This window comes from Perognathus longimembris, chromosome 12 (assembly GCF_023159225.1).
Source record: "Perognathus longimembris pacificus isolate PPM17 chromosome 12, ASM2315922v1, whole genome shotgun sequence".
Lineage (NCBI taxonomy): Eukaryota > Metazoa > Chordata > Mammalia > Rodentia > Heteromyidae > Perognathus > Perognathus longimembris.
The window spans coordinates 5,677,056-5,691,706 of NC_063172.1; positions in this window are offsets into that span (position 1 = coordinate 5,677,056).

Consider the following 14,651-nt stretch of genomic DNA (forward strand, 5'->3'; position numbering starts at 1 on the left):
GTCTGGAGTCCACAGAATGTCTGAGATTCCATTAGATAGAACAATCATATCTGAGCAGGAGAGAGGAAAAGACGGGATGTCGCCCAGTTTCTGTGGCAGGTCTTCCTCTGTCCGCAGATGTTCTCAAGTATTAAGGAAGAGTTAGGAAGAGTGCACCGGTGTGATGAAGGTTGCTTGTGAGGGAGGAAGTAGACATGGTGAAGCTACTAAGTTTGCTAAGCCACTCATACATACTATCTCATCTCAATCATCTGAGAAGTGAATGTCTTTGTTAGCTTTAAATATATATATATTATTGTTACTGTAAAGGTGATGTACAGAGGGGTTCTAGTGACATAAGTCAGCCAATAGGTCATGTAAAGAGTATATTTCTTTTTGGACAACTTCGCCCCTTCCCTCCCTCCCTCTTTGTTAATTTCTAATACATAACAAATGATACCAGAATTCAGTGGATTAAAATAAACAGGGCTGGGGATATAGCCTAGTGGCAAGAGTGCCTGCCTCGGATACACGAGGCCCTAGGTTCGATTCCCCAGCACCACATATACAGAAAACGGCCAGAAGTGGCGCTGTGGCTCAAGTGGCAGAGTGCTAGCCTTGAGCGGGAAGAAGCCAGGGACAGTGCTCAGGCCCTGAGTCCAAGGCCCAGGACTGGCAAAAAAAATAAATAAATAAACACCATTCACTGAGTTCTTGATTCTACAGGTTGGACTGGATGGAGCTGAGACTCTTGTGGGTTATGTTAGATGCTTTCTCGCCAGGTTTTCAAGGTCAGCAGGGGCCCACTGGTCCAGGATGGTTTCACTGGCAATACATCTTTCCTCCTGGGCCTCGCCCTCCAGCAGAGTGGCAAGCTTGTTCTCAAAGAGCAGGTAGACATCCAGAAAGTGAGCAGAATCCTGCAAGTCTTCTTGAGCTAGGAGGCTCAAAAACTGTTATTTTCATTGCATTCTATTAACAAAAGCAAATCAGAAGACATGTTCCCACTCAATCATTGGGGAACACACTACAGATTTGAAGAAAGAGTTGGCAAAAATCACATCTCAAAGGATTTGAATACGAAGTAGTGTGAACGGCAATGAATTATTTTTCCATTCTTCCACAGTGATATGATTTAAATATTACAGTTGAGGACATAAGAGCTCCCAGACGTGAGTGACTTGCCCAAGGCCACAGAGCACAAACAGAAAAGGATTGGAACAGAAATCTGTGCCTTTTATCCTTAAGTCCAGAGATGCTAATTTAATTTTTTTTTAAATCCTGCTCAGCCCTTAAGAGCATCCCTAAGGCCAGTAAGATAGATCGCTGCATCCTCTCTCCCCCTAATAGAGTCCAATAGAGGAGGAAAAAATAAACAAAAAGCTAAGATCCAACAGGCTAAAGGACTGGAAAGAGATGCCAACATTCTCTGGGGAGGCCAAGGCAAACAAACGTTGTTCTCAAATAAACTCATCTGTAGCAGGATGTGGAGAATCACTCCCTTCCCAATCCAGCCCACATGCTCCCAGGACGCAGCTGCGTGCTTGGACGTCCAAGCCTGCCCCGTGGGACAGCCTGTGAGCTGGGGCACAGACACGGGAGGAGGGAAGGAAATCACAGCCCTCCGGGCTTCTGCGTCGATCCACTGGGTGCCACTGGAGAGACGATCAGCCTCGCTCTTCTTAGCGTGTCTGCTGTTAGGTTTGGGTTTACTTCAGGATTTTGTTTTGGAGTCATCCTAACAGCCATTTTAAAATTTACGAGCAATTTCTGCCAACTGAATGGAAGCGTTGTTCGTCTTTGGGACAACTCGTCCCCTTGTTCTGAAAGGATCTTCCCGGCATTGCTAGTTTAGGTAGCTACTTACCCATTTTTTTCTTCCAACAAAATGAACCCTAGCCTCAAGCTCAAGGTCTCAGCCAGGGAAAGTCCTGGAGGACCGAAAATGATGGAGATTGAGGAGCTTTCCCACTTAAACAGGACACACCAGAGACCGGCTAGGAAATGCTGCACCTGGAACCACCGAGCACAGTTTCGGCCTCTGGACTCCAAAAAGTCAGCTGCAACAGCAAGGGGGATGTTTGTGCCCTACTTAGAGGGGGCAGCCAGGGAAGAGAGGAGCCCTCCCTAACCGAGCTTGAGATGAGTAACTGCATCGATGGGCCCGAGAGGAACACTATCCCCTAAAGAGGAACAAGAGCCTGTGGATCGTTTGCTTGGATGGCAGAGAAACCAAGGAAAGGTGAGACGCTTACGCGGAAAGTTGGTTGTCAATCCACGTGGCTCTAGCAGGGGACCCCCCAAATATAACTGATGCTCCATACAAAGTTGTTTCATCCATTAATAGATGAAAGTAGTACATTTTTTTAAAAAGATGTCATGGGGAGGTCCCACCTTTTCCTAAAGGAATGTAACGGTCCTAGAGATTCAACAGGACTTCCTACAAACTCTTTCTCTTATTACGACCGGCGCCTTCCCCCACAGGTCTTCTCTTCCTAGCAGGAAAAAGGCCAAGAGCAGTATCCATATTCCTTTCCAACAACATCCCGTTGCCTCTGCTTGCCCACAGGTCTATTCTTGAATCGGTCCCCAAGACCAATGTTGTAGATCACGAGATCCTGAGTACACATGAACTACAGTTGCATTTATTCCCACCCAGAGCAGGAAGAGCAAGAAGGGAGAGGAGACAGTAGACTGACAAGTAGAACTCGGAGGTTCTTAGAAGAAAAAGAGGGCCGTATTCGGGGAGAGAAAGCAAAAACATCCCCGTATCCTAAGCCCAGGCTACTTCCTTAGCCTCCTTGACCCTGGAACAAAGCGAATACCTTGCAGCGTTTTCGATACATAACCTGAAAGATAGAACATAGCCACCAGCCATCAACTGGATGGTGCCTAGCATGAGGCAAAAGTTATGTGAAACAACTCAACTTTCTTTTAGATTGCATTTCCTTTTTATTAAACATGGATTCAGTCCCCTTTCTTCATAAAAACGTGGCAGTAATGTCTTCATTCGGGCAGGACCGAAGGCCTCCTTGTGACTAAAGCAAGTGTTTAATCCCTAGCATGTTGGGAGCAGCCGGCGATCGCAGTGCTCCTTAGCACGCACCAGGAATGAGGGCAGACAGCAAGGCTTGGGGAATTTCCACAGGCCTTGAAGAGCAGTCCAAGTTATAAAAAGAATGTTCGTGTTTAAAAATTAAATGTTTGGTTTAAATATTTAAATGTTCCATTTTTCCCCCTGCCTGGTTGTTAATTCAGTATTAAAACAGAAGAAGGCTTGATTTACAGCCCCTGACATTGGCCTCTAGGGCTTTCTGAGCAGGAGCTCTAAATTCGTTCTTCGGAGTAATAATGATTTTATTAGTTCACCCTTCGTGGAGTGTCTACTTTCCGCTGGTCACTGGGATCTATTCATCACATGGGTTGCCTCGTTTCCTCTTCACTTTGTCTCTGCAATGAAACCATTGCGCCCTCCACCTCCACCCCTACCCCCATTGAGGAGACAGACCCACGCTCAGAGAAGGTGAAGTTGGTTGTCCAAGATGGCCCACCTAGGTGGCAGCTGGGGTCGGAATGCAGGCCTGTCTGATGGGCATATCTGTATCATTCCGTCTGTGTTACACCGACGGGCCAGGAAATCAGATCTCCAGCCTGACGGGCTGCAGGGCTGTGGCCACTCGCTGCTGGGCTACTCCTCTGACCTCCCACCCACCACCAGTTGCTCTAGGGGATTTATGGAAATCTGATTAGGGCCTAGCAAAGCGCTCACAAAAGATGAAAGACTGCAAGATTAAAACGAGTCCTTGTTATAAATCAAGCATGGCAATGGCAGGCATTTTGAAGGAGCACTTAAAGACACATCATCAGCGAAGTAATGAGATATTTATTGTTTTCAAGATTTACTGGCACTCTAATGAAGGCCAGAATTGACATCCGTCAGTGGGGGTGTGGGATCCTGCCAGAGAAGCTGGAACATTTCTCTTGGTACCAAACCGGAGAGCATGCAGGCAGCTTTTGGCTCACAGCATGTGCCCTTTCTGGCCAATCTGTGGGTCCTTGTGGGAACAAACTCTGCCAATTTCAGAGTTTCTAAGGCAAGACTAGGAAAGGAGCCGAAAACTCTTGTGATTTAGCCGTGTATTGCGCAGAGGGTAAAGCTAGGACCAAAGAGCAAGAGGGTTGCCTCTGGGCCTGGAGCTTGTGAAAGGTGCTCCTAGACTTGTAGTTTGTGAATAGTGAACGTGAGTCCAGAATTCCTGACTCCTCACGCTCGTGGAATCTGCACTTCTTAAAAACTGCTTGCTCTACGGCTTGGATGTTGAGTATCCCCCAAAGACCCACGCTGTTAAAGGCCTGGTCCCTGGAATAGCACTCTGGGTAGGTGGTGGAAGTGATAGGACACGGGTTCTAGAGGAAAACCGTTAGGTCACTGGGGACCTGCCCATCACCTCCGTCCCTTTCTCTTCCTCTCCTTGCTGCCTTAGCGTGGGATGGGCCATTTGATGTGGCACGTGGTTCCCACCATTTGCCATCTGCCACTTGTTCACCTGAGCCCCTCAAAACAGTGGGTCTGCCAATCACGGACTGGTACCTGCACACCCATGAGGCAACACAAACCTTTTCTCTTTGAAAGTCAGTTATCTCAGGTGTTTGGCTATAGTGAAAAGATGACTAACATGTTCTGTGTTTGTTTAATTTTTTTCCAATGGAGGGGGGGGGGGATTCTAAGCTACTCAATAATAGCAGAAACTATTTTCTGTTAGATTCTGATTGACAAGCGACCATAAGTGCATCCTGAGAGAAGGAGAGGGAGAGAGAGAGGAAGGCCTTAATAGAGCAACAGAAAGCGGTAGATGAAGCTTGTCATTTGCTACGGGAAAGGGTTAGCTCACAGGCCACATCTACACAACGACAGTCTCAAGGGTCCCTGCGACTCCAGGAAGTGAGAGGGGAAACAGCTGTCTACCTCGCGGTTGTAATGGCGACACAGATCTGAAAGAAAAGCAACCACATGCCTTCCCAACAGGGACTGGAGATGGCAGAAGGTCTCCTACATAAGTGGACATGAGAATACTCACGAATGAGACAGCCCACGCCTCACACACATACGTAACCACACACCCACCAGATGCCAACACCCACCCCTGCCTGGTCCCACCAATCTCAAACGTCTCAGACACCATCCAGGGTGGACCTTACCCCTGCCGGGAACCACTGACCTCAGGAACTCCGCATGTGCTGTCGTGCTGCCCTCTCTCTCTAAATGGAATAATACTGGTACCCAATGTGACCTTTAGTCCTCCTAATAAGGAGCTATGTACATAAAAAAAACTATATATCTTAAGGCAAAAGGACACTACCTCCATGGTTAAAACTGTTCCTTAGAAGTTCTGTGATTGATTTAGTCATCCCCAAATGACATCCATCCATCTAATACTAATACACATTTATTCAAGAAGAAACCAATGAACAACAATTCAAATATGTCCAAAAGCTGCTCCAAAAAACTCCATCCCATTCATTCAATGATTGATGTATTAATTATGAGAAACGCTTGTAAAAAATAATCTTTATAAAAATACACTTTTGTACACCCTTCTGGGTTTTCAAAGGGATGAGACCCTAGAATTTGTTTCTAGCAAGAGAAATTGCACTCAGGTATCAGTGGCCCATGCTGATAATCTTAGATACTCAGGAGGCTGAGAACCAAAGGATTGCAATCTGAAGCTAGTCCAGATAGAAAAGTTTTGAGACTTCATCTCCAACGCACCAGACAAATGCCAGACTGGATGTGTGGCTCAAATGGGAAGGTGTTTCGACAGTGAGGAAATCACTGCCATCTAGGAGTGAGACTCATTCTTATTAAAAGTCAAAATGTCGCATACACAGCATCTCCTGGTTGCAGTGGTGAATTCTCACACAGGATGAACACAGGTGACTTTGCAAAAGTTCATGATATTCTGATTTAGTCATCTACCAAGAACCATTTTACAGACATAACTTGAGAGTCAAGTGCTATCATAAAGCTGTGTCAGATAAAACAGTCAGCAATCCCTCCTAAAACAATTGCATTTGAGTCTTGAATAGAACTAGTGCATGGCCTGGAAGTCTTACTTGGGCAGTAGCTGGAGCTTTCCCAACTACAAATCTTTCCTGGAAGGAACACAAACAGAAAGTCAGGACATCTGATTCCTACTCCTGGCCTGTCAATCACGAGTGGTGAGAAGTTATGCAAGTCACTTGCCTCCTTTGGAAAATCTAGAGGCTGCAAACAGCAAGGCTGAAACAAGGATAGGGAGAGGTTGTTCAAAGGGCACAAAGTTAGAGGAATACGTTTTGGCATGGATTGCACAGTAGGGTGACAAGTATACCCTTCAAACTAGCTGGAAGGGAGGATTTTGAGTGTCTGTTCCACAATAAAGGGTTCATTGTTTATGGTGATGCAATGCCAAGCACCCTGAGTTAATCACTAAGACAGTTTCATCTTTTGGAAGTAGAAAGTTCCTGAGAGACCTAGTATAGGTTCTCAGATTTCTTTCAAACACCTGTCTCCATAGGCAGGTGACACAGGGCAAAGCTAGTGGGACAATCACCTTGGCTATAAAACATACGGCTCACCGTAATAACTCATGAATATAAAAATAATACTTTTAAAACGGGAAAAAGATGGCTAATTTAGCTCCTCCTGTATAACTAATATAAGCCAGCCAATTTTCAAGAAAGAACATACTTACTGTTAAACCTTAAATGCATCTGCAAAGGTACAGCTAGAGAGAAGCAGAACCTGGGTGGAAATTTGGGCCTTCCATCTCCTGCTGTATCCCCTACAAGACAAGTGGGGTTCACCCCTCAGTCTCTTCTGAACAGCCGGCCAAGGCCACAGAGCTTCGAGGATGGGATCTTCAGGATTTATAGTCTCACCTCTCTACTTCGCCTCTTTGGGTATTTATCGCCTCTGTTAAATGACTGGGTTTGAGTAAATAAATGAGAACTCAGTAATGAAGCAGGGGCTCTCATCACCAGCAACAGCTCAAGGACTCTACTGATTGCTGGCACAGTAGCTCTCCCCCCCCCCACCCTGTCTCATTAAAAGACCCCTCTGTCCAGGATGGCAACTCAAGGAGGAGTCCCAGAGTCCCGTGCCAGACACTCACATTCCCTGAGTGTCTTGCGGTTAGAGGCTGCTATAGACTCCAGTTCTGATACAAGGAAAAGAAAATCCGTACGTGATTTGGGGAGCAAGGTGTGGCTCCCCTAGTGACAGGGTCAGAGCTCACCGGCTCTGTCCTTTTACCCTGTTTTGTGTGCATTCATTCAGGCCTCAAGGGCAGACATTTTGGGAAAACCAGGAAGCAGCCGGCAGAAAGGTAAGCCCTTACCAGAGGGCGAGCAAGGAGGGAGGGAGCAGGAGAGAGAAAGAGGACAAGCCGGAGGGAGAGGGAAAGGGGGGGGGTGGAGAAAGAGGGCAAGGGGGAGGGAGTGGAGAGAGGGAGAAGGAGAAAGCAGAGGGGGAGGAAGAAAGGAAGATTGGGAGCAAAGCCAGAGTTTCCCATGACATAGTTGAGTTTCCTTCCCATCCATCCTCAAAATGCCTCTCTGAGAGCCTCTTGTTAAACAAATATGAAATGTCCTTCCAGCTAAAGATTGTGCAGATCTGCACAACACATAAACATCTGTTTGCATTGCCGGGGGCTGGAATTATATCCACCGGTGTGGTCATGGTGATTATCTCCCGCTGATCTGATGCTCTTATCAGCAGCTACACATGTTTCCCAGGAATAAGAAACGAGCCCACGAATCGCTTTGCCATCAAGGTGCTTTGTTTGGCAGACAGAAACATTTCCAAATCCAGACCCCCTGAGGGAAAGAATATTATAAAGGAATCTTTGGAGGTGACTGTGGGAAAGAAGCCATGCTCTCTGCTGGTCCTGTGTGTCAGTCAGGGCATTTCTCCGTGCAGAGCGGCTGGGCGAGGCAGCAGGCCGGGCGGAGCTGACCCTCGTGAGGGTACAGAGCAGGCCATCCAAGGGGTGGCCACAAAAGAAGCGCTAATGGCGGAAGGATTAACTCGGGGCCAAGAAAGAATCTCCCCGAGGAAGAGACATTTCAGCGGACACCTAGAGAGGGAACAGAAGTGAGCATGAACTAGAGAAGAAAACCAAGTTCCATGGAGGTAAGAACAGCATTTGACCCTCGGGATGATACAGATAGACAGACAGACGACCGAGAGACAGGATAGATATATTAGTGGTTTAAAACAAAAGAACAAAGACAAAATGTGGTTGGGTTGGGAGGGATGGGGAGAATAGGAGAGGGGCGGTGTCGATCACAGGTCGTACTTATAAGCTGATAGGTTGCCTGGTAACCCCTTTGTGTAACTAGTGGAGACAATAAAAATACCTAACTTTTAAAATGCTTCTTCCTCACATTTTCACCTCTGTCACAGGTGGTCCTCAAACGGCCACATGGCCTTCGCATGCATTTCGTTGGTCAGAGACAATGATGTGTTCTCACGTGTAATTTCCCTAATAAGTGGTTTTTTTTAAAAAAAAAAATGTACATAGGCAGTGATACAGCCTACTGCCCCGCCGCGCAGATGGAAACACAGAATGCACAAAGGTTCTGTGAGTTGTTCAAGGTCACCCAGCTAGGACACCCAGAAGAGAGATTGAGAGTCAAGATTCCAACGTGTAGGTTCCCTCCCCACCCTCCATGACCCAACTGAACTGAAGTAGTGACGTGGCCCCTCTCTTCCCGTGGCCACGCCGCTGCGTGCTGGGAACCCTTGGCCATCCCTTGTAGCCAGCGTGGTTGGCAGCCTTGCCCTGGGATCCCCTGCCCTGCTCTTAAGAGTTCTGAGCCGCGCACCCCTTCCTAAACCGGCTACCTTGACACCTGAGGTATCTCTCTGCTGGTCTGCATGGCCATGACCACGGCCCCCAGGGGAGGCCATCGCCAGGCTCCTGGGCTCCTTGCTCCCATTTCCCAGCGGCAGCTGCCTCTACCTCAGAGCCGTCTTGGGGTGCTTTCTGGAACTGTATCCTCCAGAGAGGAGCTGCTGCTGTGTTTCTTAGATCCCCACAGCACCTTCCCTGTTCCCGTCCTTTGCGCCAGGCCCCGGGACCAGATAACAGTTATTGGTGACAATTACGAGCCCAAACCTTCGCTGGTACTCACATTTACGGTATAGCAAAATTATTTCTTCCTCCCGATGCAGCAACATAAAATGAAACCGTTTAAGAGACCCCATTGGACCTGCAATAAACCTTTTAGGTAGCATGCAGACGATTTAGAAATCTGATTATATTCTGTCATAGGAAAAATCTCAGCCTCGCTCTCCCTACCCCACCGGGCCGTGGCTTTCCGTGGTTCTTCCTTCCACACACATCCGCCGCCTGTCTCTCAGATCTCAGAGCCTCCTCATCACAACCGCTGTCCTCCCACAGAGATGCCTGTTGGGGCCCAAACAGACCCCCACACGCACGCTCGGAATCTCCACACACGCACACTAGACATCTCTCCCTGCGCTTGCCCCTCATTAGTGGGTTCACCGCGTGTCCAAGTGGCTTCTTCAGTGCAAAGGGCAGAGCAAGTCAGTGTGTGCAGCGAACGTCTCTAGCTCCTCCCACTTCCTAGTGGAAGTCCCTTGGCTCCACAGGCCCCGGTTCAAGGTCCCTCAGGGCCTTCTGCCCTGACTCCCTCGCTCTAGCTCATGCCCCAGTCACACTGGCCTCCTGGCTGCCCTTGAACACCCTAGCCAGCACCATTCCTCCTTCCAGCACATTCTACAGGGCAGGGTACACTCCTCTACCCGTAAGCCTCTGCACACATCTCGTCGTCTCCGTGGGAGGTTGCTGTCCGCACCAGCCAGTCCCGTGGCACCTGCCGCCTCCTCCCCGCCTTACGTTTCTCTATAGTATTTGTCACCATCTAACCCAGAACACATCCGGTGTCTGCGTCTCTTATGGTTTGACTCCATCCACTTGAATGGAACCCCGCAGAGAAGACAAGATGCTTGTTCTTTACTGTTCGAGGCCGGAACAAAACGCTGGTGGAACAGCGCCTAGCACTGAACATTTATGGAGTGGAGGAATTCGATTACATCCTAATGGCGTCGTCATGAACCTTCCTGAGCCAGAAAAGAAACACAAAGAGGGTGAGCTTCGGAGGGAACTAGGCCTGGGCTCAATGACCGTGCCGCTTACTGGTTATGTTCCCACAGGAAAGTTACCCAGTGCCTCGGAGCTTCTGCTTCTCCGCACAATGAGGCACACCTATTCTTAATTATTGTAGGATAACGCACTTGCTGAGGCCACACAGCCACAAGTAGCAGTGACAAGACAACCTGAGGAGTGACCCACGGGTAAGTGATCCCCCGGTCTCCTAGCTCTTGTTTGTTTGTGTTTTTCTTGCCAGTCCTGGGGACCGAACTCAGGGCCTGAACGCCGTCCCTGGCTTCTTTTTGCTCAAGGCTAGCCCCCTACCTCTTGAGCCACAGCGCCACTTCTGGCTTTTTCTGTTTACGTGGTACGGAGGAATCGAACCCAGGGCTTTGTGCATGCTAGGCAAGCACGCTACCGCTAAGCCACATTCCCAGTCCCAGTCTCCTAGCTCTTGAAATCCGGAGTTACAAATTACCATATAAGAATCTCATATAAGGATCTTCAGAGACTCTCAACAAGTCAAAAATCACAAGGATAAGCTTCAAAAACTACGGTTTACTGAAATATTAATTAGCAAAGAAACGACACGATGAGAAATGAGAAAAGATGTGGGAAAATAGGTAAAGATTGGTTACGTTACTGAATTTCAATGAGCAGAAACCACTGAATATTCATTGGGTGCCCTGCTTGCAGAGGACACGACAGCCATCTCGGGTGACCTCACGAAGCTCTTGACACACCACACCTGATGCCTCCGTTTCAGGTCCGTCAGGCCAGTTGGGATAGGTTGGAAGCCGGAAGTATTCCTTTTACCATTTCCCCCCAGTGGGCACCGTGGCTCTGTCAGCTCAGAGAATACATCAGAATTTGCAATGAGCCTTCTCCTTCTGACTGTCTGCTCTGGTCAACACTTACCATAGGCCAGGATAGCCTGGGAGAAAATGTCCTTACCCCAAGCCCTGTCCTGTGCTTTGTTCAAACCCACAGATCTTTGACGTAAACGCTCCTGTCTCGTTACAAGGCAGCCACACATCTCAATGGCACCATCCTCCCCACCCTTCTTCAAAGTGGTCTAGCACCCACCTTGGCAAAACTGCGTCCATTCCGCCAAGACTACAGCTGATCCTCAGAAACCAAAGGATCAGCATCTGGGTCAGGGGTGAGAGTGATAGGGTCAGCATCCGGGTCAGGGGTGAGATTGACAGGAAGTTCATGGGTTCTGGGGCAAGACGGCCTTAGATTCGTCAAAGGAAAGGCCAAGACTCTTCAAACAAAATTATTTTTATTACAGAACCAGTCCTTACCCACCTAGCTTGTAACTCTCCATGTGTGGAGGGTTGTCAAAGTTTGTGAGATATGTTTTAGCTTACTTTGGGAAGTCATAAAATATCTCTAAGGTAAGAGGTAATGATAGTCCATAAATCCTACTTACTGTTATTCATTTTAGGCACAACTGAACTCAAACTTACCCCATTTAAAATAAATTCTCTTTTCCCTCTCTTTGGATGTTTGTTCTCCAACTGCCATAAAATCTGCTCGTTTGTGAGATGGACGTTACAATTCATTGTCTTCTTCCTGCAGAAGTTTACAACAAGCTTGAATCAAATAAAAGTGCTTCTGACCATTTCAAAACCTGCAGCCACAGGGAGCTCTGTGTATATTTCCACACGCTGGAGCCGTGAAGAGAGATAAATAGGTCTTCTACACACAGAGAACCACGGGCCCCAGTGCTAAACCCCTGGGGCTGCTATGAATTACCCCATCATGTCCGGGTTCTTAAGATCCCTTCCCCAAGAGTGATTTGGGAGGATGTGCTGGGGGTTGGGGGGCTGCAGATGCACGATAATCCCAAAGCTTTTTCCAAGGTAAATAGTGCACTTAGAGAAAAGGTGGAGGAGGAGGCGAGGCAGCTCCGACAGGAGCTTCGGCGTGAATGTAACCCAGCGGCTATGGGTCCCCGGCACCTTCAAAGAGAGGCCGGCAGTTCTCAATAGGGAAGCCAGGAGATGTAACCAGAGACCTTAGCTAGTGGGAACGAGGCTGGTTCACAACACACACAAAAGGGACCGTCCACAGAAGAGGAGCTCCTAAACCCGAGGCCACCAGTGCTGCTCAGCAAGTGTATAAAAGCCACATCCAGGAGTGCCTGAAAGTCCCTTTCTACATTTTTACTTATTTATTCATTTACTTATTTTTGCCACCTCGGGTTCTGACTGCCTACCAACTGCTGCTCCTCTCCCGGCAACAAAGGCTGGGATTCCGACTCGGACACCATCGGACATTTTGCCTCAGAAGAAAACCCACAGCTTCTGCTACAAGGTCCTTCTCTAGCTCCCAGCCTCTGGGCCCTTCCTCTCCACAAAGCTCAGATCCCAGTCCAGACTGCCTCTTTCTCACTGCTCAGTTCCTCTATTGCTACAGAATGGATTTGGCTACCTCTGAATTAAAGTCTCCTTCCCTTCCTGCCCTGGATCGATGGGATTAGAAATGGCTTATTTAATTAGTCCAGTTGCAGCCCTGCTTTATTACTTTCACATTTACAGTGAAATAATAGGGAGCGAGTGAAGGGGATTTGTCATTATCGAAGGCCGGGGCGAGGCTGGAGGATGCTGCTCCGGAGTGAGCTGCAGCCCTTGCCTCCAGGCGGACGAGGGAAATTGCTGCCTTTTTAGAAAAAATCAGGATTTATGAGAGTTCACAGAAGCCAACAGGAAGCTTCACTGACCAGAAGGGCACTGGGACAAATGGCCCTGGACCTCAGCATTCCTAATAATCACCTAAGGACACTCATTTCTGCCAATGTCTATATGGACAGGTCATAGAACCCTTCTGATCAAACAATGGGAATCAGGAGTCCTCTGCTTACACAAGGCCTGCTGCGTGCTGGCTCTGAGAAGCCCTGAACTGGGGGGATGCAGTCCTTGGTTCTAACTTAGCACACGGTTCTCCTTGCAGATTCACAAACGATTGAATGTCTTAACAGAAAGTCCAGCAGGGGCCCTGGGACCTTGTCGCTTACCATGTCATATTGAACACTATTTTCTCCATCTCTAGGATCCCCTTTCCTCCCCCACCCCCTCCCACCTTCTTTCTCCCACCAGCCAACGATCCTCATTAAACAGCTCCAAATAAATATCACTGCCTCCACGAGATCTGCTCTGATTCTCACAAGCAAAAGCTGGCACTCCTCCGTGCACATACAGCATTTCTTATAGCCACTTACCAGAACACACATTTAAACTACACATTTTTGAGTCTTACACCAACTGGATAATAAAATCCTCAGATTTGTATTCTGTGCATCTCAGTATCCCCAGAACTTGGAAAAGTATCTAGGTATTCAAAATATATATGCCAGATGAAAGAATAAATGGATGAATCAATCAATCAATATTGAGCCAATCTCATTAAGTCCTAGCTCTCTGTTTAGAAATGACAAAATGTATGTATCGTTGTCAGCAGGATGTGATTTCAGAGAGATCAATAGCTCTCTATATACCCAAAATAGCTTCCCTCAAATCCCATTATGGCGCATGAAATTCTCACCATTAATTTACCCATTTGATTTAACACGTATTGATTATGACAATAACTCTGAGATACATTTTGAAATGGTAGTTGGTCCCAGTCTGGTATGCCCGTCTGAGCAAAGCTCTGGAATCTTCCTATGGAAGGACCCTCAGCTACAGATCATTTACTAGAAGTTTCTGGTGTCTTCTGAGAAGAGGAACAGACCCAGGAAAAGTCAGGGGAGTGGGTAGAAAGAGATGACAGGCTCTGGGGGAGGCCTGTGAGGTTGGGAGTCTGTGACGTGCCTTAGGGGAAGGGGCCAGGAAGGATGGAAATACGAACCTGGAGCGTAAGGGAGCAGTGTCGTAAGCAGTAAGGCAGGTGGCGCTGCACAAGACAGTGTCCCGCTAAGGACCAGGCGTGTGGGGGAACTCTTTCAAGACAAAGAAATTAAGACATCTGACATTTATTTAGCTAAATCCTTCAGGGTCGTCTGCCTAATATATCTAACGCTATTATCTACTATATCATCATGCTCAGTCATATTGGCTAAATGAAGGAATGAATGGACTTTGTGTTGAAAATACTATTTCTCTGTCCTGGATGAGGTAAAGTAGAAGTTAGAGTACAAAGTGGTTTACCGGGGAGGGGGAGGGGGGGATGAGGGAGGAGGTAACAAGTTGGATAAGAAATGTACTCGCTGCCTTACATATGGGACTGTAACCCCCTCTGTACCTCACTTGGACAATAAAGAAGAAAGGGGAAAAAAAGTGGCTCACCAGGGTTGCAATTAGAGATAGAGTTAAAATGCGAACAGTTTTCTTCTGGCTTAGGGGTTCAAATGTTGTTACCCTTGAGTCTCTCAGGCAAGACACACAAGCCACCCTGTTGATTCCTACGAAGTCCACACACACCCGAGTAGAACCCTGATTATGAACGCTGACCATGACTAAAGATTGAGCACAACCTAATCCAGCAGCTCATACTAGATCGTGACCA